Raw genomic sequence first — 16,313 nt, forward strand, 5'->3', positions numbered from 1 at the left:
ACTCTGATCTTAAAAGGGCCTGTCGTAACGGAACAATTGGAACTGTAATCAACAGTGAACATTGGATATGTATTATATGCGACTGTGTTCTTTGTCAAAAACAGGATACGTGAACCATATGAAGTCACATGAAAATCGTATTGCCCAGATAGATAATGATGTACGACTTGTGTCATAAGTCAAAGAATTTGTAAGACAATATCCATACTTAAAATACATACGCTAGTTCTCAAAAATATTTCTTCAGAATCAGATTCCAACGGGCAAAGATACAGGAGAAACTTGAATAATATCTGTCATTTGTGTTTTAAACCCTGTCAGTCAGCAGCTGGTCTTAAGAGTAGTGACTGCATCTTTACACATCCTCCTGGCACTAGACGCACAATCCAGACAAACACTACCAGCCAAAGCACACATCCCACAATAATATCAACATTAACACTACCAAATAATAAACTGAATGTTAAAACATGCATAACACGGAATCCCTGAATCTGCCGGTATTCCCAGCGTGGGAAACTATGTCTGTTGCATGACTGACCCTTCACTCATCTTCTAGGGACCCGATGCACTAACAGGAATGGGGCTCCAAGCCAATGCACAAACCACAGTAAAAGCACTCCCTGTTGCAGTAATAATGGTCCGGTCTTTTTACGAAGACACGAAAACAGAAACAAAAACCACAACAAAAGTGGAAAAGACAACACTATCCAACAATGCAACCACACCTCCAATAAAAAACTGCTCCCTAAGCAAGAAAATTCTTTTTTAGCCATGTTGAACCAGAGAAAAGAGATACAAAAAAAAAAAAACTTTTAGCCCTCACCCAATACCATCCTATGCTATTACCTCAGTGCACCAACTCCCGACATTGCTGTCATTAACACACAATCAGAAAAAAACCCCATGCAACAGGCAAAACCTGCCAGTACGCTAGCCTCCACATTTCTACTCAATGCACTACAATGGAAGATCCAATTCATTGAGGATTGGGTTGGTAACCATCCACACCTCTTTCTTCATTCTTACCAAGACCCACTTTGACAACTCCCACTTGGAAGCCGAGTTGACACAAAAGAAGGGTGGAACTGCCATTTTTCTGCATGATCCCTTTTCGGCAGATGGAAATATGACATTCTCCAATGGCTACTGTGAATCGGTTGCAGAGGGCTGCAGACACCGTTGTACAAGTGCTATGGCGTGAATACCCAAGTTGGGTTTCCCGCAGTGGCGTAGCTAGAGTGTAGGTATCCCTGGAGTGTACCACTTCCTCTCCGGGCCCTCAAAACTAAACAAGCTGACACAAATGGCCCTTTTACCTACCTACTAGTCCCCTGGTAACATACTGTAGTATCTTCAACTATCACAAAACTCACTGAATGTGGACAGCTATTTTCGGATATGTGTGTTAAACATGTCACTACACATACATACTACTCATTCTTTTACTTGTTTCAGTCATTCAGCTGTGGCCATGCTGGAACCAATGACCTGATATTAGTCGGGCTGTATAGGCCACCTCAAACACCTCATCAGCATTAAGTGCTTTATTTAACGGTGCCATTCTAATAACACAATTATGATGGTAGATTGGACACAATCATGAACGAGCTATCACATGTTGACTGGTCTTTCATACATCCACACACCAGCTGCAGCATCAAAATGTCTTGACAGGTCTTTGTAGACACTGTTATAAATATATGTGCAAAACACACCTCACACAGACAAGCGAAGAAAACTAGGTGCAGAATTCCCCAAAACAGAAAAACTATTATCAGAAAAATAAAAAGAACAAACAAAAAAACTTAACAAACTAAAATACTGCCAACAGCGGCTATCACCCTGCTCGAATCAAAAAAATATAACCTCCAACAATACACGAAGACCATCATCATTAACCAAAGAATAGCTGAGGAGAAATGGGCCGTTGAGAAAATCAAACTTAACCCTAAAGTGTTCTCTTTTATGAAAAAACACAAGGTCACTATCTCCACTGTTGTCCCTCTAATTGATGAAAATGGCAATCTCCAAGATAAGGCCAAAACCACGAGTGAGATATTGCAGAAACAATACTGTTCTGTTTTTGGCAATCCTGATATGGCCAATCTGGACTCAACGCAACATATCGGACATATCGTTTGGCAATAAACGAAATTAAACACAATTCAGCAGTAGGCCCTGATAGGTTCCCTGCTTGTGTCCTGAAGGTGTGTCGACACCAACTTGCATCTCTTTTGGCTAATTTGTGGAGGAACTCACTGGATGCTGGCTATATTCCTGAGAACTTTCTGTCCCAGTCTATTGTCCCTGTTTTCAAAAAGGGAAACAAGTCCCTTGCAGTGAACTATCATCTGATTTCACTCACCTCTCATATCATCAAGGATTTTGAGAGGGTGGTGAGCTTACAGACAACCCACTTTCTTGAAAGCAACAGACATGGGTTCCGTAATGGTAGGAACTGCCTAACACAGCTCCTGCATCACTTTGATGACATTTTGAGAGCTTTGGGAGAAACTGATGTCATTTGCCTTGATTTCAGTAAGGCCTTTGACAGGGTGGATCATAAGATCCCCCTTGAAAAAAACTATCCAGCATTGGTGTCTCTGGAAAATTACTACAATGGATCAAGTGTTTCCTGATAGGCAGAACCCAACACTTTGTAGTCTAAGGAGTGAAATCAAGCCTAGCCAAAGTCAGTAGTGGTGTTCCTCAAGGCACTGTGTTGGGCCCACTTCTTTTCATCTTCTACGTCAATGACATTACTGATATCATCAAGCACAGCAACATAAGAACCCGTGCAGATGATTCCAAGATCCAGAAGGTCATCAATGAAGTGGGTGCCCGGACATGCCTTGAGTGAGATCTACTGGATGTCATTCAATAGGCGGAAAAGAACAAGAACAAATTTGAGTTAATCCTCTTCGGAAAAGAGCATACCTTGAAACTCCCATACTCTCTTCCTTCAGGTGAAACTTTCATGGCATCCAACAACATCAAAGACTTGGGAGTAATTGTGGACAACATAAGCTGGGCCGCTCATATAAACAGCAAAGTTGACATGGCCCTTAGAATGTGTTCCTGGATTGTCAGAACTTTTCAGTCGAAAGATATCCACACCATTATCCTTCTCTTCTTCACTTTTGGCTTGAATACTTTGAATACTGTTGTCCTCTGTGGTCTCCGTCCTCTCCTCGAATGGCGCATGTTGTCCGATTCCTGATATGAATGACTTTACCAGGTGGTGGTAATTAAGTCAGACATAACCTGGTCCAATACTGGCCGAAACCTATCAAAGTATACACACACACGCATCCACACACACACACACACACACACACACACACACACAGTACTTTGGTACTTTGATAGGTTTCTGCCAGTATTTTTAAATATTCTATGTGCTTGTATTTTGACCTCTAAATTTTTATTCCTCTATTGTATATCGTGTGAATTATAATTCACTATGTTTTATATAATATCGACGTTTTTATATCTTATGTGTACATTTTGTATTTATTTTATTTATATATTTTTTAAAATGCCTATGTATTTATAAATGTTTTTAAATATTTTTAGATATTTGTGGGCTTATAAAAATATGTATATGTCTATATGCTTGTATGTTATTAATACTTCTATTATGTTGAGATTTATGCCGCTTTATTAATGTTGAAGTAAGTGTGCATATATATTGAATATTCTGCTGGATAATGGGTCATGTCCCTCTAGTTTTCCGATCGTATTGCCTCCACTCAAATTATATATATATATATATATATAATCTTGAGAGAAAAGCTGAACATTAGAAGCATCAGTTGTGGTGTGCAAGAGAGACGATTGCGCTGGTATGGACATGTGGTGAGAATGGATGAGGATAGCTGCGTGAAAAAGTGCCACACCCTAACAGTTGAGGGAACCCGTGGAAGAGGTAGGCCCAGGAAGACCTGGGCTGAGGTGGTGAGGCAAGACCTTCGTACGTTGGGCCTCACCGAGGCGATGACTACTGACCGAGACCTTTGGAAATGTGCTGTGCGTGAGAAGACCCGGCAAGCCAAGTAAGATCGTTGCCAGTGCCCCTGGACTGGCTCTTGTGTGGGTGGCACATGAGATGCACCATTTTGAGCGTGGCCGTTGCCAGTACCACCTGACTGGCTCCCGTAGGATCTTCGAGTGAGATCGTTGCCAGTGCCCCTGGACTGGCTTGTGCGGGTGGCACATAAAAGACACCATTTCGAGCGTGGCCATTTTCGTGCAGGTGACACGTAAAAGCACCCACTACACTCTCTGAGTGGTTGGCGTTAGGAAGGGCATCCAGCTGTAGAAACTCTGCCAAATTAGATTGGAGCCTGGTGTTGCCATCCGGTTTCACCAGTCCTCAGTCAAATCGTCCAACCCATACTAGCATGGAAAGCGGACGTTAAACGATGATGATGATGATATACACACACACACACACACATATAACATCATGCTGTGAGCTCCAATTGTCAGCAGATCTCACACCAACCAAGCTGCCAATCTCTATCCCCCAAATGTGTTGATGTTTCATAATATCTGGTGCATTCAGCTTTGTACCCCACCTCCAATATGCTCATTGCCCCACCTACCCACCTCTCTGCTCTTGCCATCATCACCACAAATACTACCACCACCACCACCACCACCACAACCACCACCACCACCACCATCACCATTATCACTAGTCTCACCAAAACCACCACCACCTGATTACTTCTCATCCCTTCCACACTTCATCTATTCCCCCCACCATCCTCCCTCTTTTTTTATCATTTTCAAGCAGCCACCCTCACCATCCAACCCATCCACCCCACTGTAATCTCTGCACTGCATTAACTCCACCCCCCACTACATCTATCATTTACCCATCCATTTCTTAATGCTGCCCCCCCCCACTTACTATCTAAAATCTTCACCCCACCATCCATCATTCTAATCCTCTGTCTACCCACTTAATGTTTGCATTTCCTCCCCTGCACCTCTTCTATCACATAAACCTACCCCTTTTCCTTCTCAACACACCTCCATCTCTGTCACCACCACCACCACCACCATTTCTGACCCACCCTGGGGCTCCACTCCAGGAGATATTCACAGCATGACATGAAATGTAAATGTTTTTGTATCATCAACCAGCATGATCCTTTTGATATCAGACTTGCCCCTGCTGTATCCTTGTTGAAAAGCATTCCTAGTCACCAAGCAGAGCATAGCCAAAGCCCTTCAGTCCCTTGCTGTTACACATATGGTAAGACATCTATTAAGGATATATTAGACGGGACCATTCAAGCTCCTCTCTTATTATGCTTTACCCTTCTTACCATTTGTCTCACTTTCTTGGCAATGTAATTACTTATCTTATGTTAGCTTAGTCTAGGTTCACTGCATGTTTGTGTGCACACACACATATTTATTTTATATATAATATATACTCCAAATATATATTTTATACAATACATATATAAGACGATGTATATAATTATATATTCTGCATTAAATTCTATAAATAATAATGATTATAAACTTTAAGCTTATAAGCAATCACTGAACATTGGCTATAGAAAATGGTCTAATATTGGGGCATCTAAGCCCTTGATGGAAAAAAAGTGGGTATTGGTATGCTTGAGAATCAAGCCCACACATTTTATATTCATAAGTGTGCTAACCAATTACACCAACTTTTCTTTCGCCAATATACATTGCAAGCTTACAATTATTATTATCATTATTTACATAATTACATATTCAAAATTGTGGAGGGAACCTGCAGAAGAGGTCGACTCAGGAAGACATGGGATGAGGTGATGAAGCATTATCTTTGAATGTTAGGCCCCTGTTATAGCCAGACACCTGTTTCTGTCTCCCCCTGTCACACTCTAACCTTTCATCCTCTGACATGAGTTCCCCTCCTCAAATGTCCCTGCCCCTCTCAAAATTCCTTGCCAGTGCTGCAGCTATGCAAAAAGCATCCAGTCCACACTGTAAAGTTGTTGGCATTTGGAAGGGCATCCAGCCGTAAAAACCTGCCAAAACAGACGCAGTAGCCTAGGGTAGTTTCCTATCTGGCCAGCTCCTGTCATCCATCTTACCCATGCATGTATGAAAGAGGGATGTTAAATGATGATGATGATGATGATGATGATACAGCGACAAGTTAAAGATGCAGAGAAGAAAAAAATAAACAACAAAATAAAAGACAAAAGAAAATGATTTTGTTTTTTTATTATTTTAATCAATAAAATTTTTTTTAAATTTCAATTCGATTTATCACATCCGTTGGCAGAAGTTTAAAGATGCTGACTGTTAGCAATCCAGAAGATTTTGAGGTTCAATCCTACCCAATGGCAGGCTCTTTATATAGTTTTGGCAAAAACAAAGTTTATTATTATTATTACTTCCTTCACTACAGGAGTTGGAACCGTTCTTTATTTTTAAAATAAATTTTTTTGAAGGGGGTTGAGGGGGGGGGAGGTGTGTGTTTTGGTGATGGTCGTTTGTTCCCCTCATCTCAGTGAGAGGAGGGGAAGGTTAATTGTAACAAAACTCAGTGTTGCCTGTTGTTGTTTGTATTGTGCAGACAGCAGGGTGTCAGATAAAAATATTCTTGGAATTGGTGGTGGTGGTGGTGGTGGCAGTTGTTTAGTCCCTCCTCCCACCACCTGCCCCAGCCAGTCAGTACTGACTCAGAAGACAGACGTATCCAAAACTGACCATCCTGTCTGATTATTTTCTTTGTAGATACAAGTACAATCTAATGTGCTTTGCTTAATTTTTTTCATTTTTTGTTTGAAGACAGGAAGGTGAGATTTGAGAGAAATTTAGCTGCTATTTTTAGCAGATTGAATTACCAAGTAGAAGTTCCCTCAGTGGTAGTGGTGAGAGCTTAATTTCCTTATTTGGCAGTGAATGCATCTCCCCTCCTTCCCCTACACATACACATATATGTGTGTGTGTATACAAATACATATATCATACATACAGGAGTGGTGAGTGAGATGTGTGTGTGTGTATATATATATACACACACACATATATATACACACACACACATACATACATATATATATATATATATATATATATATATATATATATATATATATATATATACATATATATATACACACACACACATATATATATACCCTCTAACAAAGACGGTACCCACACAAGTAATCTCCAGGAGTGCCTTCGGATTTAACTATCCCCTGGTTGCCTAGATACTTCAGACTACCCCTGAAATATTGAAGCAATCCTATCATATATATATATATACATATACATATATATATATATATATATATATATATATATATATATATATATATATATATATATATACATGCATACATATACATATAAATTCATATGTATGTGTGTGTGCGTGTGTGAGTATATATATACATATGTGTGTGTGTGTGTGTGTGAAAAAGCACATTGTTTTCATTCCCAAACTTAAAGCATGCAAGCATGCAAGCATTAAATGAATAGATTTGGATAAATCAGAGACCAGATCAAATACCAATCCACCCATGGCAATCATTGAGTTTTCATCAGACTACATCACTCAATACATCTTTCTATTTATTCAATTTTTGTTTTAAAGAAATGATAATGCATGTTTTGAGGTGGGGAAGTTAGCTACACTTCCCCACTTCAAGCAACTATACAGTTTTGCTATTGACAGTCCAACAATGACCATTTCATCTTTACTGTCTGGAATAGTGTCGTACACCAGCCCCACCTTCATCCCATAGTACATATATTATCCAAGGCGTTTCTTTCATAATATTGCAGGACATAGTTTAAGGGAGGTCTGGCTGCTATGTCTAGTGTGTCAAGTGGTCGCATAAAAAAGTACCCCTTGTTGATCCATTGCTTTTGTGGGGTGATTGGCAAGAATAAAATTTAAACCCTAAAATTATGTAATAAGTAACAATGGTAAACAAAACAGGGGTGTGGGACACAAACCCTTCTTTGTGACCTCCCAACCTTCAATGCGGCGGGGGGGGGGGGCTGTTGAGAGGGTTGAGGTATAGATTGTTGGTACAGCAGTATCCTACCCTCACAACCAGACCAGACCAGATTTCAAACAATGACCGGGTCATCTAAATGCTGTGCAATTCACACAAGACAAGCTTGGTTACTGTTATTGCAATAGCTCTTGATCCTACTGGACCTATGATCAGAGACGTTCCTGCTGTGACTATCCCATCTGATATTCTGGCATTGTGTATCCAGTATTTTAAATGCATGTGGTTAGTGTTAGTGGCTATAGCTGTCGTTTAGCCCCAGGCATTTCCTGATCCAACAGACTCATGATCAAAGATGCCCCAGCTGTGACCATCCCATCTTATATTCAGATACAAGGATAAAGGACAGTAGTTAGTGTTAGTGGCTGTAGTTGTTGATGTTTAGCCCCAGGTCAGTCCTGATCCAGCAGACCTATGATCAGAGATGTTCCAACTGTGATCAACCCATCTTATATTCTGACATAGTGTATCTAGGACTAAATTATCTCATGTATAGGCAAGTAGTATTAGTGGCTATGGTTGCTGTTTAGCCCTTTGTCAGACCTGATCCAGCAGACCTGTAACCATCCAAGTTTTATTCATAGTGTATCTAGGGCAACATTATCTATACCGGTTAGTTTTAGAAGGTTACAGTTATTTAGCCTAGCCCTACACAAGTCCTGATCCAGTTATAAACATCCTCTCGATTTAGAAAATATATCCACGACTGTGTTTTCTAACAAGTTCTTACTGTTTTAAAAACAGCGAGGTGTAACTAGAGGGACACTAGGCTACTATTTCTACCAAGCTGAGTGACCCCCATTGATGTTGATACTATTGGGATTAGTGGCTGTGGTGGTGATCATGGTGGTACTGGAGGAAAGGAAAAAGAAACTGACAAGACCTAGTGGTCTTCAAATATACATAGATTTTTAAAAAATCATCTCACATATACAAAAGTAAAGCAGAAAATTTGCAGCACTTGTAAACCCATCTCATAACAAGAACACACACACACATACAGATATATATATATATATACATATATATATATATATATATATATATATATATATATATATATATATATATATATTAATCAAAGGACATACTGAGTATGTCTACCTGCTGGAAATAACAGTCAAAACTCTTATTTTAACTGCCGAAAAATAACACTGATAATAATTACAGAAATTAACCATCTGCAAGCAAATGGGTCATGAAAATCATTCAACATATCTTTTTAGCATCCACAATATATTTTCTAGTATTTGGACTCACGTGGACTGGTTTCTGGATTGACATTAAAGCTTCACTTTCCTCAGATATATATATATATATATATATATATACACACACACACACACACACACATTGATATATGTATACACACACAAAGGTGTGCATATATGTGTGTGTGTATATATATATGTATATTTATATAATACACATAAGTCAAAGCTGCTGTAATACAACAGCATCACAAAAGCCTTAGAGTGCCTTTAGTAAATTAGAAGAGGTACATCAAGGCAAGATGAAAGAGGCTAAATGCATGTGTATACATATATATACACATACATATATGAATGAAACGATTAAAACAAAGAGCCCCTCTACCTTACTCACCAAAAAAGACAGCAGCAAATATTTATGAAAAGAAAAAGGCAAGAATATTGCTAATAATGATTTCAAATTTTGGCACAAGGCCAGTAATTTTGGAGAGGTGGTAAATCGATTACATCGACCCCCGCACTACTCATCTGGTACTTATTTTGACCTTGAAAGGATGGAAGCCAAATTCAACCTTGGTGGAATTTGAACTCAGAACATAAAGACAGGTGAAATACCACTCAGCATTTTGCTTGACATGCAAACAATTCTGCCAGCTAATAATAATAATAATAATAATGATTTCAAATTTTTGCACAAGGCCAGCACTTTGGGAGATGGGTCAAGTCGATTAAATTGACCCCAGTTCTCAATTGGGGATTATTTTACCGACCCTGAAAGGATAACAGGCAAAGTTGACCTCGGTGGAATTTGAACTCAGAATGTAAAGACAGATGAAATGCCACTAAGCATTTTGACTGGTGTGCTAACGATTCTGCCAGCTAATTATAATTTCTGATATAGGCACAAACCTGAAATTTTAGTTGGTTGGGGACTAGTTGATTACATTGGCCACAGTTCCAAAATGGCATTTATACTTATTTTGTTGACCCTGAAAGGACAAACGGCAATCTTGACCTCAGCAGCATTTGAACACAGAATGAAAAAAGCTGGAAGAAATGCCATTAAACGTTTACCTATTACTTGTTTCAGACATTAGACTGCGGCCATGCTGGGGCACTGCCTTGAGAAATTTTTAGTCAAACTAATTGACTCCAGAATGTATTTTCTTTTTAAGCTTGGAACTTATTCTATTGGTCTTTTGCTGAACTGCTAAGTCATGGGGATGTAAACACACCAACACTGGTTGTCAAGTGGTGGTGGGAGACAAACACAGACAGAAAGACACACAATAAATATATATATATCTATATCTATACACACACACACATACATACACAACAGGCTTCTTTCAATATACCAATTTCACTCACAGGGACTTGGTCGGCTTGAGGCTATAGTAGAAGACACTTGCCCAAGGTGCCATACAGTGGGACTGAACCTGCAACCATGTGGTTGGGAAGTAAACTTCTTACCAGACAGCTACACCTGTGCATGCTAATGATTCTGCCAGTCTTCAAATTTTAGCACAAAGCCAGAAACTTTGGAGGAGGGAGTTTAGTTGATTACATTGATTCCAGTTCACAACTGGTACTTATTTTATTGATCCCAAAAGGAAGAACTATAGGAGCAGACAATAACAAAAAAAAACGTTTGATGGTAGATTAAGAGGAGATGGTCAAATGTATCAAGAAGTAAAGAGCAAGAGTGAAAGGAGAAAAAGATTGGTACAAAATATTCAGTAATATTAAGAGCACATGGTTTGGGACAAAGAGAAATGAAACAGATATATGTATATATATATAAATATATATATATGTAGACATATACTTCAAGAATACACTCAAAGAGCCACTGAATAGCTTGGAGATAAATCCTGATAATTGAGAAATGCAAGCACAAGACTGCTCTGACAGGCAAAACTGCACCAACAAAGGTGTCACCACCTACGAACAGGATTGGAAAGGCCCAAAGAAAAAGCAAACTGCACAAGTCCAGAGCCAACTCCTTGCTTTCAGCACCAACAGAGCCCTCTGAGCATGCACTGTGGTCACAGCTGGACACACCATGCACTGTTTTCTTCTTCCATGTGACAACAATGGACGAACTAATGATATATATATATATATATATATATATATATATGTGTGTGTGTGTGTGTGTGTGTGTGTGTGTGTGTGTGTGGAGGCACAATTGCCCAGTGGTTAGAGCAGTGGACTTGTGGTCGTAGAATTGTGGTTTTGATTCCCAGACCGGGTGTTGTGAGTGTTTATTGAGCAAAAACACCTAAAGCTCCACTAGGCTCCAGCAGGGGATGGTGGCGAACCCTGCTGTACTCTTTTGCCACAACTTTCTCTCACTCTTACTTCCTGTTTCTGTTGTGCCTGTAATTCAAAGGGTCAGCCTTGTCACACTCTGTGTCACGTTGTATCTCCCCAAGAACTACGTTAATGGTACATGTGTCTGTGGAGTGCTCAGCCACTTGCATGTTAATTTCATGAGCAGGCTGGTCTGTTGATCGGATCAACTGGAACCCTTGTCGTCATAACTGATTGAGTGCCACGATATATATATATATATATATATATATGTATGTATTTATACATGTATATTTGTGTGTATATATATATATATATATATATATATATATATATATATATATATATATATATATATATGTGTATACATATATATTTGTGTATATATATATATATATGTATACATATATATTTGTATAACTGATTGAGTGCCACGATATATATATATATATATATATATATATATATATATATATTTGTATAACTGATGGAGTGCCACAATATAAATATATATTTAAATAATTTTGGAAAACGAATTTCCAAATCAATGCGGTACAACCCTTCAGCATTACATGCATCTGCATATCGTACCTTGGGGGTCTTACTTATCATATAGTTATATATTTATCTAAAAATATACAAAGTATCTAATAAAAGTCAATAATATTGGGTTGTCTAGAAAGTTTGTGCTGATTTATAGTAGCTTACCTTTCTACTTATTTTAGAACATTTGAGTCCATAAAATAGGATTTGACTACACCTCCATTTAGAGCACAGATTAAGCTATCTTTTCGGGGAAGAAGGTTTATGTTCCTATAACCTGTGTTTAATTCTGTAATGCTTTAAAATGGAAGTTAAAAAAGTTCATTTTTGGCATTTGATGCTTTTCTTTTTCCGCAAAGGGAAAAATGCCTTACAAGCAACCAAAGAAATATGCGCAGTTTATGGTGATGTTTCTTTATCTGAAAGAACTGTACAGAAGTGGTTCGCAAGGTTCCAAGCTGGAGATTGTAGCCTTATTGATAAAGAGCAATCAGGCAGGCTATACACTACAGATGATGACCAAATCAAGTCATTAATTGAGAATAACCCACATTGCACAACCTGAGAATTGGCAGAAAGCCTCAACCTATCAAAATCCGTCATTCATGAGCACCTGGTAAAGCTTGGGTACACAAATGGCTACGATGTTTGGGTACCACATGAGTTGAGTGAGAAGAACCTTTTGGATTGCATTTCCATCTGTGATTCGCTTTATAAACGGAATGAAAACACACCTTTTTAAAACAAATTGTGACAGGTGATGAGAAATGGATTATCTACCGAAATGTTCAGAGAAAGCGATCCTGGAGTAAGTGACATGAGACACCCTTAGCCACCCCCAAAGCGGGTCTTCAACCTAAAAAAGTCTTGCTTTGTGTCTGGTGGGATTGGAAAGGAATTCTGTACTATGAGCTTCTCCCAAGTAACCAGACAATTAATTCTGAGAAATACTGCACACAACTGGATGAGTTAAAAGCAGCAATTCAAGAGAAACGTCCAGAATTGGCCAACAGGAAGGGTGTTGTTTTCCAACATGATAATGCAAGACCGCACGTTTCTTTGGGAACCAGACAAAAATTACTGCAGCTCGGATGGGATGTGTTACCCCACCCTCCATATTCACCAGATATTGCTCCTTCGGATTTCCACTTATTCAGGTCTCTGCAGAATAGTCTTAATGGTAAAAATTTCAATTCCTTGGATGATGTAAAAAAAGATACCTTGATGAATTCTTTGCCATAAAACCACCTCAATTCTGGGAAGAAGTTATTTTCAAGTTAAAGGAAAGATGGAGACGCATTGTGCAACAAAATGGTTCATATTTGGTTGATTAAAAATGTAATGGCAAGTATTTATTGACCTTTTTCTTTCCTTTAAAAATCGGCATGAACTTTCTGGCCAACCCAATAATTTCATTAACTGTTGATCCATATAAGCCTTATTTATAATTTTATTATTATTGTTCTAAGAGCTTACTATACATTTATAAATTATATTATTAATATTACAATTATTAGAGAGCTTACATTTAGTCTTATCATGACTTGAGCATTTTTCTATATGATGATTAAGACTTCTATCACTGTTGGTTTATATTATTGTTAGAGCTATTATAATAGATAATTAATTTATTATAATGTGTAATTTATAAATTTTAATTCTTAATATTACAAAGTATAATTTTTATTTGTAATTTTTCATCTTTAATGCTTAATTTTATTGCTTATTTTGTAAAATTAGATTTATAATATTTTGAAAAAGAACCTGAACATGTGTTGGAATAATTGTAAATCTGATGATTGCATATATGTATTTATATATGTATATATATCTGTATACAATTGTGTGTATATTGTAATCTTCCAATACTAAAACATGTGTACTTCCTTCATATTTAATTAATTTAGTGCTAACTAAAGTAGGAGATAATTGAGGAAGTATAGTATACACCCTGCTGGTATAATGGTTATGTCCTTTAAGTATTATTTCGTGATGTGCAAATGGATACCATGAGTTTACTTCCAGATATACTGAATTATATATATATATATATATACACACACATGTATATAATATATATATATATATATATATATATATATATATATATATATATATATATACACACATATATGCAAATATATACATGTATACATATATATTTCTATATATACATATATGAATACATATACATATATATCATCATCATCAGCATTGTTTAACGTCTGTTTTCCATGCTGGCATGGGTTGGATGGTTTGACTGAGATGTGGAGAGCCAGCGGCTGCACTAGGCTCCAATCAGATCTGGCAATGTATATATTCATATATCTATACACATATATAGATAGATAGGTGTATATACACATATATATGTCTGTATATGCATAGCTTAAATCTCCCTCTTCCTTCACCTTTTTTTCTCCTCTTCCTCTATCTTTCAAATTTTCATCTTCAGTAATTAACGTTGATATATTTTAAGGATTAACTTCTGGTTGGGACTATGGTTTTGAAAAGTTTGGTTGAATTATTTAAGAAAAAATTTTTTTAAATAATTAAAAAAAAAGTCATTATCCTCTCTTTGTTTTTAGTTTGTTAGGCAACTTGGACAAAAGCAAGTTTAAATGAAAGGCAAAAATATATTTTTGTGGGAAAGGACGATGTAGGTGGGTCGTGGGTGTTGTTGTTTAGTGATTGCTACATCAATTAGGGGTCACTTAGTTGCAGAGCAGCCCCTTTGTCCAACTCTCATAATCTAACTCTTATTGCGATAGTTCTCAGTGCGAGCCTTCTGCCGGATTGCAGGGGGAAGGGATGGTAGTCAGGGGAAACCCAGTTGAGGTCAGCTGTAGGAGGACGCTTACAGTCCTTGAATGGAGAGGGAAAGAGCAAAGGGTGGCTGTGCACAAGATGGGAGAGGCAGTAGAAGGAGCCTCTTGTTAGTTATGGAGCAAGAGTGAGGAGTTAAGCTGGAAGCCAGGAGGAGATGAGGAGCAGTGGTTTGGCCACCTCTGCTGACCCACCAAAGGGAGGGTGTTACAGCTCAGGGTCAAAACACCTGATGAACTTTGGGCACTGTCTGATGACATCTGCTGACCAAAGCTACATTTACTTTGGTGAATGGAAAAGAAGCATCTTCTAGGTGTTAACATAATAAAGGGCTTCTTGGCTTGGCTCATTCATAATGAGGCTAGGATAATCCCAGGTTAAGGATCCCAGAGATATCATCATATATAGGAGCTGACCGGGTCCACTAATGCTGTTCATCACTGGTGGTCCTGCTCTAGCCCCTCTGCATCTGCCAAGGCGATGTCTAGCCATCTAGTGTGAGGGTTGCCACAAGGCCTCTGCATTGAATGAGAGCATGGCCTAGATAGGATAATCTAGCCAGGAGACAGAGGACATGTTTGTATTAGCATATGCGATGGATAGCTTTAATATGTGTGTGTAAGTCTAAAATGTTTATTTTGAATATTTCATTTGTGGGTCATAAGTGGACCACACTGTAACAAAGGCCACCAAAAAAAACAAAAAAAAAAAACATACATGTACACATACATACACACATACATATACATACAACAATGGACTGGACAATGGAGGGAATACGTGTAGACTGACACACAAACACACACAATATCATATAAATATACACAGATATTCAGAGGGTAAAGTGACGGTTCCTTAAAAGATAGGTCATTTATATTGACCTGACCGCTCACCACTGTTTAGGGGTTGATTAAGGTGCAGCAGCGGCAACAAGAACAACGTCAGGCATCACCCTTAACACCACCACCACCACCACCACCACCACCACCATGGTTACTTACCCTGTCACCAATCCCAATATCATAGGACTGCTGGTGTGGATTGAACCTCTAGCCCTGCTGGATCTCGGCTGGACAAACCTAAATACTGTTTCAGAAGTTAAGGCATTTAACGTTTCAGTGTGTTACCGTTTCGATGCCAACATCATTGTTATATTCTTATCATCATCATTATAACATTATTGTTTTACAAAGCATTTGTTCCTCCATTTCATATACAATCATATGTATATATACATATACACAAACACCTGTATGTATGGAGTACGTGCACACACACACACACACACACACACACATATATAATATACACACACATATACATACAGACATGTACAAATGTGAGTATCTGAGTGTGTATATAC

The 16,313-nt window shown here is 38.2% G+C and overlaps 1 protein-coding gene across 1 annotated transcript in view; it reads left to right on the forward strand.

Annotated features, from left to right (window-relative positions):
- LOC128251209 (neuroglian-like) overlaps window positions 1-16,313 on the forward strand; it is a 49,236-nt gene that overhangs the window by 22,997 nt on the left and 9,926 nt on the right. The gene's annotated exons all lie outside the window — the stretch shown is intronic.

The sequence above is a fragment of the Octopus bimaculoides genome, chromosome 29 (genome assembly GCF_046866305.1).
Source record: "Octopus bimaculoides isolate indiv1 chromosome 29, ASM4686630v1, whole genome shotgun sequence".
Lineage (NCBI taxonomy): Eukaryota > Metazoa > Mollusca > Cephalopoda > Octopoda > Octopodidae > Octopus > Octopus bimaculoides.